Source organism: Elephantulus edwardii, unplaced genomic scaffold (assembly GCF_000299155.1).
Source record: "Elephantulus edwardii isolate Elephantulus edwardi_28Jun2011 unplaced genomic scaffold, EleEdw1.0 scaffold00077, whole genome shotgun sequence".
In the NCBI taxonomy this organism is placed as follows: Eukaryota; Metazoa; Chordata; class Mammalia; order Macroscelidea; family Macroscelididae; genus Elephantulus; species Elephantulus edwardii.
The window spans coordinates 9,937,987-9,960,755 of record NW_006399827.1 but is presented as its reverse complement, the minus strand read 5'-3'; the positions used below and the strand labels follow the sequence as shown (position 1 = coordinate 9,960,755).

The following is a 22,769-nucleotide window of genomic DNA, read 5'->3' as shown; positions in this document are numbered from 1 at the left end:
GGGAGAAGGGTGCAACAATGAATGAATGGAATCCCAAAATCTCTGTAGATGTTCATTGAAATGAAAAATAAACAACCTAAATTAAAAAAAAAATCAGTTTCTCACAACTCCTGACTTACATAATACCTCTTTTTCTAAGAAATAGCCCATTTTTCCCCATTAAACAAAGAAGAACCCTTCCCCCCACACCCTTAATCTGACTTATAAATACTCTCTCAAAACTTCCCCTTTTTTAGATAACATTTTTCAAAGACACTACCTTCTGTCTCCTTTTTCTGATTGTAAATAAAAAGAAAGTTTACCCATCCACATACCTTTTCTAAGTATTCTTCCCTGAGGAAAAGGCTAGGACCCTTGACTCTTAATTGGAACTCCACTGGTAATACTAAGAACATACATGCATATGAATTTTGTGTACCTTTCCCCAGTTCTCTGTGGTAGGTACCTACGGGTGGAATTTCAGTCATATGAAAAGTCTGTCTTTAATTTTTGAGGATCTGCCACACAAGGTGACTCTTTTAATCACAGAGCGATACTGCAGCATCCTCTTATCAGTATGCCCACAACCTAGTCCCCAAACGTGGGTGTATGCCACTTTACATGGCAGGGACCATACAGATGTGGATCAAGAATCTCCACATGGAGAACACAGGTAATCTGGATGGGCCCAGAGAAATCACCAGGGTCTCTATAGCAGGGAAACAAGACACTCAGAGTTACAGAAGCAACTATGGCTGTGGAAGCAGAGATTAGAGTGGTCGGATTGCTGACTGTGAAGGTGGAAGAGGGTCATGAGCAGAGGAGGGTGGGCAGCTTCTAAGAACTTGGACAGAAAAAACACTTTCTCGTTTAGAGCTTCCAGAAGGAACACAGCCATCTGACACTTGGTATTAGCCCAGTAAGACTCCTTCCCTCTAAAACTATAAGAGAATATATTTGTATCATTTCAAGCCACTAAGTTTGTATTCCATAATTATAGAACAGGGTTCAGGTCTTTTGTTCATAGGGTCACTATGAGTCATACTCGACTCAACTGCACTTAACAACAAGTTTATATTGTGACAGTAATACAGCTTCCATGTCTTAGAGGGAAGTCGCTTTGCATGGCATTCAGTGGCCTTCTGTTCTTGGTTCTAGCCTGATGCAAGCCAGGGTCTTTTCCATTGCTTCCTATGCATCAGAAGGCTGGACACTGACTAAGGATGACAGTGGAAGAATAGATGCCTTTGAGTTATGGTGTGGGAGAAGAGTGCTGGATATCCCGTCGACTGTCAGAAAAGGAAACAGACAGGTCTTGGAGAAGGTGCCGCCAGGGTGCTTCTCAGAGGGAAGGTTGATGGCACTCCATCTCACACACTGTAATTAGAAGAGGCCAGTCCTTGGAAAAGGACATATTGCTTGGGAAGATGGAGGATCAGCGAAAGCAAGGAAGACCCTCAATGAGATTCTCAATGGAGGATTGGCTGGAGCAATGGGCTCAAGTATTACAGCAGGGGTGGTAAGGGCATGGGATTGGACAGGGTTCACATCTCTTACTCATAGCGTTGCTGTAAGTCGTACTCAACGGCACCTAGCAACAACGGCAACAGCAGTGCGTAGCCGGCCTCACTCCATCCCCTCTACGTTCTGTGCTTTGCATACAACTTCCTAGGAGTCCACTTTCTTGTTGTCATGCCTTTTTATTTGCTATTTCTCTGCCTTGAAACCTTTTTTCTTTGCTTGTTTATCTGGCAACTCCTCAACCTTTATGTCTTAGATTAACTGACACTTCCTGTGTGAAGCCTTTCCTGTTTCCCCAGTAGGATGGACTGAGGCTCCTTTTCCTGTGCCCACTGCACAGAAAACTGTGTTTTGTATGCTCTGCAGTAAAGCAGTTACTGGCTTTTAAGAATCTGTCTATTTCCTCTCTGTTCCATATACTACTTCAGGGGATGAGGACACAGGATTTCTCTTTTGAATTTTCTTAGCACCTCCTGTGGTTCCTGGCATGGGCATGTTGAATGAAGTCTTCCAGAGTCTAGAGTTCTTATCCTGATCCCCAGAGAACCCTAGACTGGTATGCAGCCTCTTCAGCCATTTGCTCATTTATGACATATGTAAGGTGAACCATGCCTTCCTTGCCCTAGTTTAAGATGAGGCAGTTGTTATGAATGAAATTGTGTCATCTCCCCACGACCAAACTATACATGTTGGAGTCCTAGTTCCTCTCTCTGTAATGTAATCCTGTTTGGAAGTGGGATTTTCATTGTTTCTCATTAATAAATGAGGCCCTCTCAGTGAAGAAGGCTCCTAAATCAAATTCCTTCTGAGTAAGGAGTAAGAGTAGCCTAGACTCAGGAACAAGAAACACAAACAGGGGAGGACAGATGCCATGTGGAGATTGTCAGAGAAGCAAGGAATGATAAACAGAGAGAAGGTGTTCCTTCAGAGACAACTGAGAGCCTCCCCCTGGAGCCCCTGCCCGGGAGTGAGAGCCTGGAGCTCCTGCCCCAGAGTGAGAGCCTCCCCCTGGATCCCCTACCCCACTGCCCGGAGTGAAAGCCTGGAGCCCTGCCCCGGAGTGAGAGCCTCCCCCTGGAATGCTTGCCCCAGAATGAGAGCCTCCTCTTGGAGCCTGAGCCCCGAGAGCCTCCCCCTAGAGCCTGTGCCCTGGATTTGGACTTAAGCCTCCTTAACAGCAAAGATAAATTTTTTCACTTTCAAAAACCGAGCTACCACTTAGCTCCGTTATGGGAACACTAGATAACTAAGGCAAAACCAAGGGAAATCAAAGACATTAATGCTCTGTATCAAGGTAAAAAAGAAAAAGATGCTAATCAAGATTTTGTAATATTGTACTTGTGCCCATGGACTATAATGCCTTGTGCCCACATCTTGATTTCTTCAACTAGGGACTGGGTCTAGCACAGGGATACAGGTGCCGTCTGTATTCTCAGTGTCTAGCTTTGTTCCTTATACGCAGGTGAGTTCTCCGACCTTGGCTGGTGATGGCCTTAAGAGAAGGCTTTCCCACGTCCTTGGGGTTCAGAGTTTCTCTTGAATGTGAATGTTCATGTTGGGTATCATTTTGAGCAAAGGTTTCCCCACAGTCGCTACATTCATATAATTGGGTCTCATGATATTGAGTAAGGCGTGTCGTCCAAGCCTCCAAACTCACCTGAGGGCTCTCCCATGGACACATCCATGGATTTCTTTCCAGTAGGAATTCTCTGAGGTTGTGTAAGATGGTTGCTCCACCCAAATAAAGGCTTATTCACATCTATTACATTTATGAATGTTTTTCTCCAGTTACAAATTCTCTGATGATTAATGAGAAGTGAAAGGCAGCTGAAGGTCTCAATAAAGCCTTATTACATACTCCACTCAAGTGTTCCGAGGGACTCCACAATATAAGAAACGGCTTTTGCCCTCTAAAAACATTCACAGTCATGTTGGGAAGACAAAACTCATATACCTAAGCCACACAGAAAATGTGAGACATTATGTAAGCACATCAGATGCACAGTCTAATGGAAATTGCTGGGAATTTAAATTAGAGAAAGGAGAGTTGAACCAGGGCTTGGTTAGATGGGAGAAATATCATGAAGAAGGTTTGATTTTAGCTTAACCTGAAAGGATGGTGGGATTGAGACTGGAAGAGAGGAGAGAAAAGTTATTTCAGGCTGCAGCTGTGAAGCAAGAAGAAAAGCATCCCTTTTTTTTGAACCTGGCCATTTTAGGATTCGGGAAGCTCAGAAAAGAAAAGATAAAAACCAACTCTTTCAGTGCAGTGGTTTGTCCTTTGATTGAGGAAACTCCCATAAAGTTAGGGCAGATTTAAAGAAAATCTCAGGGTAGAAGACTTTGAACATTTTATTTCTTGAATGCTTTTCTCTTTTTAGAACTCAAGCCACTTGCACTTGTATAGGAACAGTTGACGGCTGCACTTTGTATGCACAGCCTCCCTCAGCATTCTTGGGACCCAGTTTGTGCCACAAACAAGACTGTTACACACATACACACACACACACACCCCACATGGCAGAGGCACCGGATGAGGGGAGGACTCCACTCGGGAGAGGGCCCCAAGAGAACATGGGAGGCATCTGAGCCTGTTCTGGTCTCTTTCCTGTCTGTCACATCCGCTAAAAAATTTTCACATGAACAGGGATCATCAAAGCTAAAGATCTCTCACTTATGAGAGTTTTGATGCAAATTTATAGGGAGCATTCAGAGTACAAAACGTCTGTTTTCGTTGTTCCGCCGAGGACAGGAGAGGAGCAAAAGGATGAAATTGGCAGGATCTCATCTTAGTTAGACGGTTGGACGACTTTGCTGCCAATTAATAGTAGTTAAGGCCTGACTCACCTTTAAACAACCTCAGGAAGAGTTTAAAAACATGGGGGCACCACCTCTCGTGGTCCATTTAGCCAGAGAGCAGAGGAGAGTGAACTTCCCACCGAGCAAGGAGGAGGCTTTCTCAAGGGGCTGCAGGATCCGGCGTGTCTTCACACAGTTGAATTGTGCTGTGCCCTTTGCAGTCCAGAGAGTTCACGTGTGTGTGTGATTCTCAGGCTCACTCTTCTGCCCCTGTTTCCTGTGTCACATCCTGTGAATTTGGAAAGGAAGGGAGAAGAGGTTTGGGGCAGTTGTCTTTTGGCTTTTACCGTGTGGACGTCCACTTGGAATATTTCCCTTTCTTACCATCAAGGCTGGAAGAAAAGATCACGAGGTCTCAGTGGACTCCATGATGGCCGCCCATTGTTAACCACTCACAATGTGCTATTTTTCTCATTAGTGTCAAACTCCCTGGCAGCTGTCTTAGTACCTGTCCGTACATTAGTGTTGTGTAGTACCAAGACCACAGCTATTAATCAATGGGCTTTGTTTATTTATTTGTGTATTTATTTGGACTGATCTTAATTTTTATTCCAAGACACAGCAATAACCCCCCTGCTCTCCATATACTGCAAATAAAAACAAAAACAGCCTTAAGCAGTAGCCATCAAGTCCGCTCTGATTCATGCTGATTGCATGGTGTCAGGATAATACTCTGCTTCATAGGGATTTTGTGTTCAAATTGTTTTAAATATGTATACACATATATAAAGCACAACATTTGCCGAATCATCATTTTCAGGCAGGCCAAATCATCATTCTCAGGTACACACAGTAGCGGTATCAATTATATTGATCGTGTTACACATTCATAAGTTGTAATCATGGTCAGACTTTAGTAACTGGTTTTGAATAAATCAGCTGTAAACTCAGAAGCTCTTCCATTTGAAGAGGTCTTCATTCATGTTCCAACCTAGAGATGTCTGCTGCTTACTGTCATGTGCTGGGACTGGGAAGGGACACTGTTGGGTAATAATAAGAGTGAGCAAAGTGTGGGAAGGCCCTGGAAAATAGCCTAAAAAAGCTTACATTGTATCTTATAAACATCCAATAACCAATAGCAGAAGACAAGGCAGTGGAGGCGTTACAAGTTAACAGCTCTATTTGATCTGGAAGGTGGCAGCACCACAGTGGGAGTGTGTCTTGGATTGGCCTCACCACAGCGGCAAGCCTAGGAGAGAATTTCTGTGGCCGAGAGCTGAGTGTTTTGGCTGGGTGGGTGTCAAGGAATCTAATGAGTGTTGCTTCTATGTAACCTCAGGGAATTGGCAGTGGATACAGAGGCAGGGGCGCAAAAAGGCCAGTCAGGAAGATGTCTTGGGATTCCAGGGTGAATTGTGTGGATGGTGGAGATGAAACCAAAAAGAAAGATCCGTCTTTAAGGATGTTGTTGTTATGTGCCATCGAGTCACCTGTAACCTATAGCAACCCTAGGTACAGCACCTCTGAAGCCTGCCCTGTCCTCAGCCAATCTCACTGATTCTGATGCACCTACCCCTATTGCTCCAGTCACTGTATCAATCCATCTCATCAGGGGCCTTCCTCTCCTGTGTTGTCCCTCCACCCTTCTGAGCATGATGTCCTCCAACGACTGGTCCCTCCTGGCCACGTGCCCAAAGTATGTGAGACAGAGCTTCAACATCCTAGCCTCCAAGGAGAAACTTTGTTTCCCCATCTCCAAGAAAGACTTATTTGTTTTCTTGGCAGTTAGTAGTATGTTCAAGACTTTTCTCCAGCACTACAACTCAAACACATCTATTCCTTGTCATCCATAGTCATTCTCCAGCTCTCTGATGCATAGCAAGTAATTGTGAAGATTATGGCCTGGACTAGACACACCTTAGTCTCTAGACTGACATCATTGCTTTTCAGTACTCTGGAGAGGTCCCTGACAGCAGATTTTCCCAATTTCCTGTACCTATTTCACTCACAGCTCCAAGTAGCGTTGCCTGGGACATAGTAGGTGCCTGTGAAATGCTTGGTGAATTGGTGCTGGGCTGGGAGGCCGTGAGGAAGTGAAAGCTTGAGGAGGCCACCAAAACCTCGTCTATTATTGTCTTTGCTTCTCTAGCCTCCTCAGCCTGCTCTTCTGTATTGCTCCCCTCTCGTAAGGGAGAAGACATTCAGTGCTGCTTTCTGCATGGTCACTACATGGTAGAGAAGGTGACTCCAGCATCTAGAGGATGGGGCTCAGCCTGCAGCCTGTGGGCCCCACCTTACTTTTGTCATTGGGTTCCTCCTGCCAGACCTGATTCATGTTATTTGTAAGCAGCCCCCCACCCAATCATCAGATTATTGTTCACATTCTCTTTGATCTCATTTTAGCAGGTAAGGACATGTTACCACTGGAACCTGGTGTTAGCAAATGTACACACTACACACATATGTGCAAGGACACGTAAATACACACATGCATAGCAACACACGGACGACAACACACACAGCACAGACACAGGTAATGTGCACCCCCTTTCCCTGCCTCTAAGCCTCATCTGGCCCTCTGCCCCTGGGCCTGGCCCATCTTTGCAAGATCTAGGCTCTTCCTGTCCAGGGTTGCTGAATCTGCCTTCTGCTGCAAGAGAGCTGGGCACTTTGCACGTCTGTGGCATTGTCCTCCCTCAGGGGCTTGGGGAAGATCCACCCATATGGCAGGACCTTCCAAAGAGACGCGAAACCAGGAGCCTGACCTCATGATGCCCGCAGCGCCTGGCAAGGTGGGTACCAACCCGCTCTGCTGTCCTGGCCCCAGCCCAGTTCTCTCTTGAATCCACACCTTCCCTGGCTGCCCTCCAGGCTGACAAGATCTGCCCCAGTTGGGTGAGGATAAACACGGCCTAGTCAGCCAGGGATGGAGGAGGTGGTCTCTTTCACCGGACGTTAGCCAAGTCCCTCCTTGGACCTGGACTTCAGCTTTTCCCTTGAGAAGTTCTGCCCGTGCTTTCCGGACGGAGCTCAACACTGGAAAGTTCCCTGAGCTCACTGGAGAAGAAGCCCACAGTCACACTGTGTTCCCTCACAGCCAGGAGCCGCCCGACCCGCCCCACCCCAGGAGGCCTTGCTAGTTAGTGACGCCGTCCCTGCTAGGCAGGGTCCTGCAGGATGAAAGCTTGAAGAAGACGGAGCAGGAATAATAATGATAATCATCAGTGACGGCGTCTTAACCATCCAGGAATGCAAGGCCCCACGCCCTGTGCGCCCCACACCCCAGGATGCTCCGAGGGCTCCTCTCCCTTCATTTTATTGCTGTGATCCCACACTCTGTCAAATCCAGCCCAACCCATTGGGTTCCCAAGACTTGCCGTCCAGGCACCAGCTCGTCCACCACCCAGGTTGCACAGGAAGATTCAGCTCACCAGAATCCAAGCCAGAAGCAGGATTGGAAACCAAGCTGCTGAAAAACTCAAGCTCCCTGGACGTGGAGGCCTTTCCCACAGACCCGCCGAGATGTCTGGTCAGTGGAAAGGCCAGGAGTCTTGCCTGTGCCAGTCCAAATCTAGAGTCAAGACATAGTTAGACCACAACTCACTATGGAACCTAGGGCTAATTAGGGTGTTTTTGTTTGTTAGGTTTGTTTTTTTTTAACTTTGAATTTAAGTGCCTCTTTTGTTTAAAAACAAACAAACAAAAAAAAAAACCCCAAACAAGCATTCAAAGGCTCCCCATTGCTCACTAAGGATAAGCCCAGGATTCCTTCGTCCAGCACATGGTTGCTGACAACCTGGTTCTAGCACATCCTCCCACCCACTTCTTTCCTCCATTCTCAGTATTCAGCCGAAGCTGCATTCACTGGTGATCACACACATTCCACGTTACTCCACGTGTGGGCTTCATTCCCTCAGCTCTACTCTTCTCTCCATTTCTACCTAGATAGACCTGACTCAAGGGAGCTCTGGTGGCCTAGAGGCAAAGAGTTGTGCCGTCAACCCAAAGGCAGGCAGTTGGAATCCATCAGCTGCTCTGAGAGAGAGTTGGGCAATCTTCTCACATGTGGTTTTATAGCCTCTCAAAACCTGCTGGAGAGTTAGCTATGAGTCAACTCTGACTGGACAGCAAAGGTTGAGAGTGAGGTCTGATCCAAGGCTCAGGCCAGAAGTCAGCTCCTGCAGGGCTCAGCCTGGCTCTCATTATGGTTGCGCATTACTCGCCTTCCTTGGAACCCTGGGTCTCCCGTGCCTGAAGTTCTCAGGACCCTTAGCAAAGCCCACTTGATGCTGTGGTTGTGTGTGTCGGTGTTGTGGTTATGTGTGTGTCTTAACTTCATCATCAGCCTCCTAAGGGCTTGTTCATCTCTGTCTGTGGTGCCTGACTGTACCTTCCACATGGAGCATGTTCTCAATAAGTGTGGAGCATACTTGGTGGAAAAGAATAACTCTCCCCCTATCAACCTCCCCTAAGGAGCTCTTGTTTGTGTTTTATTGACTATACAAAGGCATTTGATTGTGTGCATCATAACAAACTATGGCCTTGAGAAGACTGGGGATGCCCAAACACTTAATTATGCTTCTATCTTGTTCTACACCTGGACCAAGAAGCTGTTGTCCAGACAGAGTAAGGGAACACTGCATGGTTTAATAATGAGAAGGATGTGCGTCAGGGCTGTATCTTCTTTCTATACCTATTCAATATGCATGTTGAGCAAATCATTCAAGAAGTTGGGCTTTATGAAGAAGAGTGTGGCATCACGATTGGAGGACGGCTCCTCAACAGTTATGCAGATGACACAACCTTGCTGAGAGTGAAGAGGACCTCATGTGCAGAAGGTCAAGGACTGCAGCCTTCAATAGGGACTACATCTCAACATCAAAATTAAAATCTTCACCACTGGACCAATGGGCAACATCATGATAGATGGAGAAAAGATTAAAATGGTCAATGATTTCATCTAGCTTAGACCCAAAGTCAACTCTTGGTAGTAGAAGTCAGGAGATCAGGAGACTTATATCATTGAGAAAGTCAGGGGTCTCTCCAAAGTCCTGAAGAGTAATGATGTCAGCTTAAAGACTAAGGTGCACCTGATTAAAGCCATAGTCTTTCCAATCAACTTCTGTGTGTCTGAGAGCTGGGCAGTGAGTAAGGATGGCAGGAGAAGAATTGATACATTTGAGTTGTGCTGGAGAAGAGTGCTGAATATCCCATGGGCTGCCAATAGAACAGATATGAGATATGTCTTGGAGAAAGTGCAGCCAGGTGTTCCTTGGAGGCAAAGCTAATGAAGATTCATCTCACATATTTTGGACATGTTGTTAGGAGAGGCTATTTCTTGGAAAGGTATATCATGCTTAGAAAGGTAAAGGGTCAGCAAAAGAGAGGAAGACCCCCAATGAGATGGGTTGACACAGTGACTGCAGTAATGGGATCAAGTGTGGCAGAGATTGTAAGAATGGCATAGGATAGGGGAGGGTTCGGAGGGTCGCTATGAGTCATACTCAACCTGACGGCATTTGAGAGCAAAAGCAAGGGACTTTGGTGGAACAGTCAGTGTGTAGTGTGTTCCGCTCTCTATGAACCAAATAACTTTAAGTCTCTAGCAATTTGAATCTACCAGAGACTCCAAAACAATGAAAAAGGGAGCTCTGGTGGCCTAGTGGTAAGAAGCTGCACTGTAATCCCAAAGACTCATGGTTCAAATCCACCAGCTGCTCCATAGAAGATAGCTGATCTCCTCCCATGTGGAGTAGAGGCAGTGCTCTTTACTGCCTCTGAAAACCCGCTGGAGCTTTAGCCATGGGTTGGTTCTGCCTTGATGGCAGGGAACAACAGTGGGAAGGAGCTGCGTTCGGAGCGTGTGCCAAAGGCACATAGTGGGATTCCATCAGTTGCTCCACAGGAGAAAGATGGGCGATCTCCTCCTGTGTGATGTATTAATTGCTTCTGAAAACCCATTGGAGGGTCAGATATGAATCACTTCCAACTCAATGGCACATAATAACATCATATATATAGGTATATAGATGTAAAAGCTTTTATATATATATAATTATAAAGGTATAATGATATATAGATATAGATAGCATTGTACTCTGGAAAGGTCCCTGACAACAAATTTACCTAATGCAATTCATCTTTTGATTTCCTGGCTGCTGGTACCAAGAGTGTTGCTTGTGCAGCAAGCTGGAGCTGTTAACAACCTCAATCTCTTCTCCATCCATCCTGATGCTGCCAATGGGCCCAGTGCTGAGAGTATATTTGTCTTCTTGATGTTGAGCTTCAACCCATATTGAAGGCTGCAGTCCTTGACCTTCTACAGCAAGTGCTTCATTCAAGTCCTTCTCAGTTTCAGCAAGCAAGGTTATATCATCTGCATAATGTAGGTTGTTGATGAGTCTTCCTCCAATCCTGCTGCTACATTCCTCCTCATAAAATCCAGCCTCCCAAATGATCTCTTCTGCATTTAAGTTGAAAAGGTATGGAGACAGGATGCATTCCTGACGCCCTCCCTTCCTGATTTTGAGCCATGCAGTGTTTCCTTGCTCTGTTCTGAGGACTGCTTCCTGGTCCAAGCAGAGGTTTTGCTTAAGTACAATCTAGTGCTCTGGGATTCTGTATATATGTTGTTGTTAGGCACTGTCGAGTCAAATACGACTCACAGCAATCCCATGAACAAAAGATCTGAACCCTGTTCCATCCTGTGCCCTTCTCACACTTCCTGACACACAAGAGCCCATTGTGGCAGTCATCATGTCAGTCCACCTGGTTGAGGGGCTTCCCCTTCTCCACCAAACCTAATGGTGGAATTGTATGGAAACACCCCCCTTGGATCCTTCTTAGAACCCCTTGGAGCCGTGTACAACGCTGTTGCCCATTACTGTTATCAACAACAGTAACAATAACGTTGGCAACGCTTGTATTTGCTTAATGCTTTTCTCCAGGGAGCTCAACCAATCTTTCCCTCGTCTCCAAAAGGAAGAGAAGAACCCAGGTGAGAGCAGCGAGCTATTGCAGCCACACTCCAGAGTACAAGAATCCTTTGTTCTAAGAGGTAAACAGTGTTTCAGATGTGTAGAACTGATAATGTAGGAAAACAGCTTATTCCCTGGGACCTGAAACTCGTAACTTGGGATTCTTTTTATTCAAGTCAAATCCTGAGTGAGATGACAACTCCCACACTGAGGCGTTACGGTTCCCAAGTAGTAAAATGTAAGCATGCGCCCTTACTGTATGTTTAATTGCTTATAAATGGTATACCTCACCCAATAGGACTAACCAGCATCTCAAGACACCATACATACTTGGGGTAAGTTTCATTTTTAACTGTAATGGAAGCGAAGTCCACACTGTCTACACTTGGGAAGTTCACTCTTTGGGGACCGTCTTCACACTGTATGGATTATCACTGTTCCCACCTCACGGTGTGACTGACAAATAGTGTCGGCTTTGCCCTTTTCCTCTTTGTTGTACTTGCTGAGTTAGGATGAAATTTAATTCCTTTGCAGGAGCCCTTTAAAGCCCCTTGTCCAGTTTGTAAAGGAGAATTGAGTTCAGGTGAGGTAATATAATCCACGATTTCTCTCACCCAGGCAGTGTAAACTGATACTGCCCAATCTTCAGGCCATAAGCCGAAGAGTGAGGGTGTTCAGTCAGCCTCTTTGGTGCACTCCCATGCTTCCTCCAGGAGAACCCCACAAGCCAGGCATGGTCCACCACAAGTACCATCCATATGTTTAAATGACGGTGCACCTTTCTTCACTCAGCTAGAAGGGCGTCATCTGCCACCTGTCTCAGTCCTATCCCTGCACCTAGCATTTCTGTGATCTTCAGGACCCTCCCTTCTCCCATGTACACCTCTTAGAACGCGCCCCTTTGAGCCCCTGCCTCTCTTTTCACTGCCCATCTCTGTCAGTGACATGGCTAAATGCCAAGTTACTGAGACTAGAAACCACAGAGTTGGTCTCCCCTCCCTCCAAATTAGTCCACTCTCACTGCTGCCGTCTTGGTTGAGGCTGAAAGCCCTTGGAATCTCTTGCCTCAACCAGTGTAGGGTCGACTCACACAGTTACATCTGAGCTCGTCCCCTCTCACTGCTCTTCCACATTGTTACCAAGGAAATCCTTCAAACACACAACTCTGATTTGTGGCTCCCTCTTTCCTGGTTTCTCCATTTGTTTCAAACCTACAGGGTCAAATGCAAAGCCTTGGCAGAGCATTACAAGACCTGTCCCAGTTCTCCCTGTTCCCAATTGCCATTTAAGCCCTTTGTATACAATGTTTCATGATACTCAGAATATCGGTATTTTTTAGTGCTCCCTTTTCTCTACCTGATGAATAATATTACTTCACCTCTGCAATCAGCTCATCTGGCATCTTCTTTTTTCTTTTTTTAAATTTTTTAAAGATGTTAATGAAACTTTACAGAAACTTTGGATTGCCATTTATTCATTGCTGCACACTTTCCTCCCTACCCACCCCTCCCCCACAGTTCACTTTTGTCTTTGAAAAATAAAAAAAAACAACACAAAAAACCCAATCCAAAACCAAAAAACTTTCACTGTTAGACAATCCCCCCTGCCCCCCAGGTCCACTCCACTATGCAGCTTTCATTCTGGGCTCTTGTCATGACAATAATACCTAATCATATATTCCTCCTAAACAGTTCTCTTCCTCATTTGTTTCAGTGCACTATACATTATTTATCTCCTCTTAGTTTTCCCCCAACCCCAATGTCAGTCTTGCTTTAACACAGTGACTTGAAACAGTATTTGTCCTTTTGTGACTGAGATATTTCACTCAGTATAATGTCCTCCAGGGTCACCCATTTTGTATAGTAGTTCCTGAGTTCCTTGTTTTTCAATTTAGCATAGTATTCCATTGTGTGAATATACCATAGCTTCTCTATCCATTCATTTGTTGATGGGCACTTGGGTTGTTTCCAACTCTTTGCTGTTGTGAACAAAGCCGCAGTAAACATGGGTGTGCATATATCTGCCTGGGTGGTATTTATGGTTTCTTTAAGGTGTATTCCCAGTAGTGGAACTGGGTCAAATGGTATTTCTATTTCCAACTTTTTGAGAAAGCGCCATCCTCCCTTCCTTAATGGTTGCACACCAACAGTGAATACGGGTTTCAATTTCTCCACAGCCTCGCCCACATTTGTTTGCTGTTCTGATAAATTTTGCTATTCTTACTGGGATGAGATGATATCTCATAGCTGTTTTGTCATCTGGCATGTTCTGAGAAACCTACTTTATTTCTCTGTACCCTAGGACTTGGTACAAAACTCTCTTATTATATGATGCTGAAATCTGATTATGTTGTTCCTTGTGCCCACTATAAGATGGCTGTTGGACACTTGGGCCCATTGTTGTTGTTGTTATGTACCATAAAGTTGCCTGCGACTCAAAGAGACCTTATGTACAACAGCTCTGAACCCTATCCTATCCTGAGCCAGTCTCAATGTCTCTGACACACCTACCCCCATTACCCCAGTTACTGTATCAATCCGTCTCATCTGGGGTCTTCCTCTCATGTACTGTCCCTCCATCCTTCCAAGCATGATGTCCTTCTCCTAGGACTGGTCCCTACAGGCCATATACCCAAAGTACATGAGATGCAGCTTCAAAATTCTTGCCTCCATAAAGCAACTTGGTTTCACCCTAAGACAGACCTATTCATTCTCTTGGTGGTCCGTGGAATGTTCAGTATTCTCCAGCACCACAACACAAATCATCCTTAGTCATTATCCAGCTCTCTGATACATAGCAAGTAATTGTGAAGACTATGGCTTGCATCAGGTAGGCACACCTTAGTCTCTAGATTGATATTATTGCCCTTTTTAGCATTTTGGAAATGCCCCTGACAGCAGATTTTTTTCAATGCAATTCATCTTTTGATTTCCTGACTGCTGGTGCCAAGAGTGTTGATTGTGGAGCTGAGCAAGCTGAAATTGTTAACCACCTCAATCTCTTCTCCATCTATCTTAGTGCTGCCAATTGACCCAGTGGTGACAATCTTTGTTTTCTTGATATTTGACTTAGAGTGATGTTGAAGACTGTCCTTCACCTTCTGCAGCAAATACTTCAGGTCCTGCTGTTTCAACAAGCAAGTAGAGTGAATACCACTTAGCCTTTCTCCCTCTTATCTGTCTTCTCAACATGATGTTTCCTGTTCCCTAGACCAGCAGAACACCTTTCCACCTGCACAGGTAGGAGATCCAGGAGCTTTTAGGTGGCTTTCTCCTTGCAGAGTGAGTGACAGGCCTATAAAGTATTCCTCCCACTGCCTTGGGCACATGCCCTACTGCCCTGGGAACATTCTCTCTGCCCACTCAAACCCTGGGCCGAGGACCCTCGGGGAAATCTGGATCTTCTCCTCAGAGCCAACATCATTTCTCTGGGAGAAGATGCTACAGTGCCTGACCCAAGCCCCAGTCCAAAGTGCATCAGATTCCATCCTTGCTCACCGTCTTAGGTACCTCGAGGGTCTCCCTTAGCTGATTTACCTAATCAGTTTCAATAATTAATGACATTTGATTCTCCATCTCTGGCCTTATAGTCTCTTCTGCTTTGCCTCCCCACACTTCCTTCCTGTTCTTATTTCTCTTTATAACAAGGCTGGGTATTTTTAGCCCGAGGTTTCCACACACCCCTCAATGGAGGTGGGGGATACTGGCACACTGGGAGGTTTGAGGGGGTCTTACCAACCTTGGAGACAACAGTGTTGCTGAGCCCAGACTCTGCCCCGACCTTTTCTGTCTCTCTGAAATCTCTGATCTCTGCTTGTCCAGTGAACACCAGTAAAGGGCCTTTGGTGAAGCGTGGAAAGCCGCCCAGGGCATGTAGGGCGCTGAACTTCCCCTGGACGATACCGTGAAGACTGACTATAGAGCGAGGTGACAGTCGAGAAGCACTTGGAAACTCATATCCAAGGTCATTCGCCAGGCCACTTCTGGGTCCATTTTGTGGGGTCCTTTGAAGGGGTTAAGGGATTTCCAGAGCTGTTTCATTATGGCCTGTATTGGCCTACTTCATTCTCACTACTGCATTGAGTTAAGCGCTATTGTCATCCCTGTTTTAGAGATGAAGAAACAGGAATACAGAGAAGTCACTGGACTTCCTCAGCTTTGATTTAATTTCCATTGTGGTATATCGCACATACAGCATAAAAATTAGCATTTTATGTGTACAATTTCATGGCATTAATTACAGTCACTGTGCTGTGCAGCCATTTGTTTACAAATCTTTTTCTCATCACTCCAAACTGAAACTCTGTCTCATCTAAACAGTAACTCCTCCCCCTAACTCCTTCCCTTCCTTCAGCCACTGGTAACTTCTAATCTACTTCCTGGCTCCACACATTTAACCTAGTCTAGATATTTCTGTAACTAGGACTCTTATTCATCCTTTAATGTCCCACTTACTTCATGAAGCATGTGTTCTGGGCTCATCCATGTTACTTAATGTATTACACCGGCGCTCCAATGGCCTGGTCCTCGTCCGCAGGGCGTTGCACTGCTAAGCCGCACCTCTCTGGAGAATCCTCAGGAGAAAGATGGGCAATCTCCTCCTGTGTGCATCGCAGCCTCCAAAATCCACCAAAGGGTCAGCAATGAATGCGTTCCCACTCAATAGCAATGAGTTAGATGAGTTTATGATTTAAGAATGTTCTAGTGCAGGTTTATACCACCCCCTGTTTATCTATTCATCTGATGGCCATTGAGTTGTTCCCACCTCTTGGCTACTCTGACTAGTACAACAGTGAACACTGGTAAACCAGCCCTGTTTGCATCCCTGCTTTTCGGTCTTTTGGCTCTATGCTTCCCTCAGCTTTTAAGATATCACTCAGGGAACTTCCCTCTCCCTCCCTGCCACCACTGACACATCCTTGCAGATCTCTGTTGTTAAGGAACCTTCTCTGTTTCAATTTTCTCCCCTCCCTGCACCCAGCATTGCCCACGCCATCACGTTTCACCCCATTCTTCACTCCAGCCTCACCTGCCAGTTTCTAATCCCCATGTGCCTCATTCTTCTCTGCATCCCAGGTACTTAACAGAATGCCTTTTATATGAAGTCCAAACAACTGCAAAAGTGATATAACTGGATTTTTAGGGCTTCATAGCTATTGCCTATCTATTTAGTTTGGTTTCTGCTCCTGGATTTTTTTTTAATTTTTTTATTATTTTATGTGCGTTTACCGTCAAATCAGATCTGACTGGTACAGGAGGAGATTGTCCCTCCTTCCCCGGCAGAGCATCTGGTGGATTCGAACGGATTTTTTTTCCAAGAGAAATGTGTCAACTAAACAGTTTGGTGCTGACATCATCATCATCATTATTATTATTATTATTATTATTATTATTATTATTTTGTTTTTAAAGCAGCTGCCAGTGATGTTCCTGGACTCACAGTCAATGTTCTCTGAAGTAATAGACGGTCGTGATGATCGCTGGAGGCACCTAAGTGTCCTAAGTCTCTGCTCTGAGTCACCACAGAGGATTAAATCTGTTCAGCATCGTTTGACTCTGACTGTATTTTAAGATTCCAGTTCCTTAAGCACGGGCATGTTGTATTATGAGGGTTATGCTATAAGGTCTATGGCAACTGTTTGATTAGGGAGTTGATTTTCTAGGTGACTATCTGCAGCTCCCATCTCCAGCCTCCACCCTAGCCACACCCTTTGCTTCATACTCTCAGCTCCCCCCAACTCCCTCCAGCTCAGCTGCTGCTTAGTCCCTGGAAGTGATACCTCCTGCCCCCCCAGAGGAGCTGCAGTTGCACCCCTTGCTCCTCTCCTTTGTCCTCGGACCCCCTTTGGACTTGCTTGGTCCCCACACACCCACGGAGCCTCCTTGCTGAGCAGGGAGAGCTGTGCAGGGTGGGCACTGGGGAAAGGCAGAAGAAAGCATGTTAGTGTTGCCTTCGGGGAGGAAACCTTTTCACACAGCAGTAACCTTGACCTTGATGGCTACTTAGCTTCAAAAGAACTGGATCTCAGGACCAAGGGAGCAAAACCAAACCAAACCAGTTGCTGCCAAGTTAGTTCTGACTCACAGTGACCCTGCATAGTGCAAAGCGGCACAGTGCTTGGCCAGGTTTTCATGGACATGACCTTCAAGTGGCACGTCGAACACCAGGCCCGTCTTCTGAGATGTCTTTGGTTGAGTTTAAAGTGCCAACTTTTCAATTAGTGAGAAGTCAAGTTCTTTTTTTTTAAATAATATTTTTTTTATTGGGAAAAACATATTGGGGGTACAAGGAGGTGAGGGTTGGGGGCAGAAGGGTGAGGATGGGCCAGGATGCAGTTGCAGAGCTGCACAGTTTGGTCGGTGGGGGGAGCAGGTGAAGGAAATGATGAGGGTCCAGTGGGGACCAGATGCTACAGAGGAATGACAAGCATTTTCCAATAGTAATTAAACCAACTGTCTTATTGATTTGGGAATTGGGTGCCGACTCTCTGGCTTCTTCATGCTGAACAGGGGCGTAGATGTAAAGGGGGGAAGGGAGGACGCTTTATCACCTTACTGGTGCTCTTGGGTTACAGCTGCTTGTCTTCTTGCTCTGTTAGAAGATATTTTCCTGTCATTTGCTCCCCTCTGGACTGCAAAGTGTTTTCCCAGGTGGGTCCAGTGGGGATGGCTGGTTGAACCCAGAGGCTCCATCCTCCTTTGCTTCCTTAGCTGTCAGTTGTATTTCCTTTTTGCCACTGGCACTGGGTTCAGGGTCAATTATGGAGTAAAACTCAGAGTTAAGGTTACCTATAGGAAAGGGAGCAAACCTAGAGAGAACAAACTTGTGAGTTACGAATAGAAGGGCTTTGAGGGTGTTGCTTTCAGGTTTACTGGGGGGGGGGAGGGTGGCAGAAGGTGGCCTAGGTAACATTCTCTGGATACCCTAGGCATTCTTTTTTTTTTTCTTCTCCTTCCCCACCCCGGGGTCAGATGGCACAATCTGGGGACTGAGGAGCTCACCCTGAGGGCTGTGACGGTTTGCCCCGAGCCGGGGGCCAAGCGCAGCCCGCCCCGGGCAGAAGAGAAGTCAAGTTCTTAACCATTTGCACCATCCAGGGGTTTCAAAAGAGCTTAGGGAATCCAAACAGGGTAGGGTTATTAGAAAAGACTTGCTAAAGGTGAGTTTTGATGGTTATGAAGTCTTTCACAGTTGAGCCAATAGGTTGACAGAAATAAGAAGCTGTCGGTGGGACCCAGAAATCCCCCTTCACCTCTGCCAGGAAGCTGCCTTTTGAACCCTGGGCTGCCCCTTCCCCTCTGGGCTAGCTGGCTGATAAGGACAGCAGGGCACCAGCCCCAGCAAGGAGGAAGTGGACTGTCTTCCTGTTTGTGAATCTCAGAGGAGCACCGTGCAGCCATGAACACTGAGCAAGCAGAGCCGATGGAGCCTGAGCCAGCAGCCCCAAGGAGCCCATCTTCTGCCCCAGCCAACCCTCCACCGGCTAGGAGATGCAGGGCCTCCACACCAGGGTACCCCAGGCCCCAGATAGCCAGGCTTGGTGCGACCAAGCCAGCTTGTCAGAAACAGGAGGTGGAGTGACCACTTCCCTCAAGGAAGTTCACAGCGACACATTCATAATACGAAGCCACCCGGTAGCTTAGAGGCTCGAGCATTGCCACCTGTCCACCCCTAAGCATCACCCTGCTTTCTTGTGGGGAAATAGTGTCCAGGGAGAACCAAGTCTTTTCAGAACCAGGCAGCAGGCACCAGGGGATTGTCTGTAATGTTTAAATACCTGGGAACCACCAAGAAGGCTCCAGATGCAGGCTGATCCTAATGAAAGGTGGCCAACCCATCAACACGGTCAATCCAAAGATAGTAACTGGACGGATACTAGAGCTGCTCAAAAGAATGAGGACCGGTAGGTGCGACCATGGAAGATGCTTCAGTAAACAGAGGCAGAAGGTGCAGAACACTGTGTACGGTACAACCCTTACTGTGCCAGTAACCAGGACAGCAGAGGATCTATATGTACAGGCTGTTGAAAGCATGATTCTTCCCCCCACCCACACCCCCCCGAAAGGAGGGCTAAAAAGCCCAGCAGTGCTTGTTTGGGAGAGACATGGGGAGGAAAATTTCCCTTTCCATTTTTCACCTGTTCGATTTTTCTTTAAATCTGTTTGTTTTCTCTTGATTGCACATTTGATCAATTACTGACTGCAAAAGTTGGTAGCAATCTTCTATTTCCTCCCTTTTGGCTCTAGTTGCTGGTGCATATATCAAAGGAAGCGATGGGGAGAAAGTGACTCCAAGTTTTGCTATAAGGAATCCAACAAGTGGTGTATAGAACTGGCTACACTATTCTTCATGTGCACAGTTCTTAAAGCAAAATATTCCTCCCATCCCCTCCCATCACTTCTCCTGTGTGAGGGGAAGGATCTGTGATCTTAGCTCTACCCTATTTCATCGTGTAAATGCACACAGCCTGATTCTTTTTTTTTAAATTTTTTATTATCTGTTTTGTTTTTGTTTGTTCATTTAATTTTTATTGTATTATTTTTACGTGTACCGTCAAATCAGATTTGACTGGTACAGGAGGAGATTGCCCTCTCCTTCTCCAGCAGAGCATCTGGTGGATTTGAACCACGTACCCCTGGGATTGCAGTGCAGCGTCTTGCCACTAGGCCACCAGAGCTCCCTACAGCCTGATTCTTAGTTTTATATTTGCCATTTTATTCTGAAAACAGTCTTTTCTGCTATGTATTCAAATGAATGTAATACAATGTCTCAAAGTGCCTATCTTCTCCTAACTTATTAAACACTTATAAAGATGTATTATCAATATTTAAGAACTTAAACATAACAAGACTCTCTTCTTCCAACCTTTAAAATTCTTTTTGCCACCTAAGTTAATATGTATTTGACATTTGCATTATATCTGAAAAATATAATAGAATTTAAAAAAGCTTGTTTGTCAAATTGATCACAGAATTAAACAGCATACAGAGTCTTTGATAGAATTCCATTTTGAGAGGCAAAGTAGTTCAAGAAAAAATAAAGTATCTGACTTCCTTATGGAGTGGGCAAGATTTAAGAGTTAGCAATGATACTAAAGATTTCCTAAATGTTTCCCTATTCTTTTAACAGACAAGTGTATACTATGAGTCTGTGTAAATTGACACATCTCTAATATAGAGGGTGAATGCCTATAGCCCAAGGCCCTGGGATAAGAAGATTCGAGGTCAGATAGGAAAGTGAGGATACTTGGCCTTCACTCACTTACCCATGTCACTCACTAGAGGGGTAGAAAAGGCTACTGAACAGTATCAGTGAGAGACGAAGCTTATAATTGAGCAAATCTGAGTGATGATAGTCGTTAGCTTACAACCTGCCAAACACCAGAAAATGACCTTGCTGCAAAACTGTCCTTTTTAACATAGAAATTTCATATGACTCAGCTATTCCACTACTTGGAATATGCTATGAGAATATGAGAACTGAGGCACAAACTGAGATTTGTACACCAATGTTCGTAGTAGTATTCACCATTACAAGAACATGGAAACAGCCCAAATGTCCAACCACAAACGAATAGATTGAGAAATTATGGTACATTGACACAATGGAATACTATGCAGCATGCAGGAGTAGTAACTTTGTAAATTATTACCTAACTTGGGAGGGACTGGAGAGCATTATACTGAGTGAACTAACTCAGTCACATAAGGATAAATATTGTGTAAAACTGTTATTGTAGAATGAGTATAAGGATCCAGGAGGGGTGGGAGAGGCTGGAAGCAGAGGGATGTGGATGTGCAGGGGGAGGGGTGATTAATCATTGGGTTGTATAATTTGATGGGGGGGTGAGTGAAATTGAAAGAGTTTGTTCAAATTTGTATTTGAATTTTGTAAATAAACTAGTAGGGGGAAAAGACTTAAAAACACTGTCTATTTTGCTGTTCTACTATTTTGTTTTTCATGAAGGCAAAGTGGGAGGTTTAACTAATTTGAAAACATCTGATGTCATCCATACACCGTCTGAATGAAAGGTTTTTATTTATTCTGCATCGAATCACAACTGATTCCCATCTACATTTTTCATTTGTATTTGTTGATTTTTATTTTCTCCATCCTTACTTTTTAAGGTAGGAAATGGGAAAATAACTGAAGACATTTTTCTGGTCTTGAGATATGGAATGTTAGTACACTCTAACACATCTACTGATTTAAAAGATGTACAGTATCACCGTAATGGTGTTCATCTTGGTTGGCTTTTAGCAAGGGACGCACACAGCATTGAAGAGCCTTCTCCAAAAAGGCTTTGCAGCACCTAACACGCTGTGGTACACAGTCTCAAAGCTAGGGTCATTCCCATAGCAGGGTTCTTCAATAAAAAGTTGTTTTTGTGGATCATAGCATTCAAGAAGCTCAATTTTAGCCCAACAGTTTTTAGCCTGATTCTCTTTTCTGTTCAGACTTCTCGGATTGCTTTCATCCATACAGAGCATAGAATCAAACGTGGCAGAGACTTCTTTGGTAACCTGCCGGGCAACGTGATTCATAGGAATACCAGGCTGCTTCAGGCCATCTTGCCCTCGACAATCAGGAGGATTTCCTATTTCATAAGCAGAGGTCGCTGCACTGTCTACCCTCCACTTATCGGAAAGGTTTTGATCAGTAACAAGTTTTCTGAAAACTGCTTCTGCAATGGGTGATCGACAAATGTTACCCAGACACACAGACAGCACGGACTTTAGCGCCCACTCTGCCATCTTCACACACATACAGAGATAAAAAGCTAATTAGTCACCAACCAGAATCTACTCTATCCCTGTTTGAATTTTTTAAGTGATGTCCATTTTAAAATAGGCAGCTCTGGTGACTGTAGGGAGTTACATTGCTGATACGAAGACTGTGACTCAGTGTTTCAAAATCCCTGGCAGCTTTGAGGGAGAAAGATGGACAATCTCCTCTGGTTTGATTTACAGTCTCAGAGAGTCAATGGAGAGTCAGCTGTGAGTTGGTTCAGGCTCAGGGCAATGAGTTATATTTAAAATATTACCAGTTGATGTCTTTGAGCTGTGGTGTTGGAGAAGAGTATTGAGTATGTCATGAACCACTGGGAGAACAAACAAGTCCGTCCTGGAGAGGGTGAAGCCGGGCTTCTCCTTGGAGGCAAGGATTCTGAAGCTTCGTCTGACATACTTTGGACATGTTGCCAAGGAGGGACTAGTCCTTGGAGAGAAATGTCATGCTTGGGAGGGTGGAGGGACAGCACAGGAGAGAAAGACCCTCGAAGATATGGATTGATTCTGTCACTGGGGTAGTGGGAATAGGTATGTTGGAGACAATAAGACTAGCAAGGAATAGAGCAAGGTTTAGGGCTGTTTTATATAGGGGTGCTATGAGTCACAGGTGACTCAACGGGACATAACAACCACCACCATTAGGTAATTATGGTCCCTTCTATTTTATTCGTTAACTTTTTCTGTATCCTTAAACGGAAAGGTA

The 22,769-nt window shown here is 45.2% G+C and overlaps 1 pseudogene; it reads right to left on the bottom strand.

Moving 5' to 3' along the window:
• The window catches only part of LOC102871374, a 43,510-nt pseudogene extending 21,480 nt beyond the window's left edge, over window positions 1-22,030 (bottom strand).
• Between the last annotated feature and the right edge of the window lie 739 nt (window positions 22,031-22,769).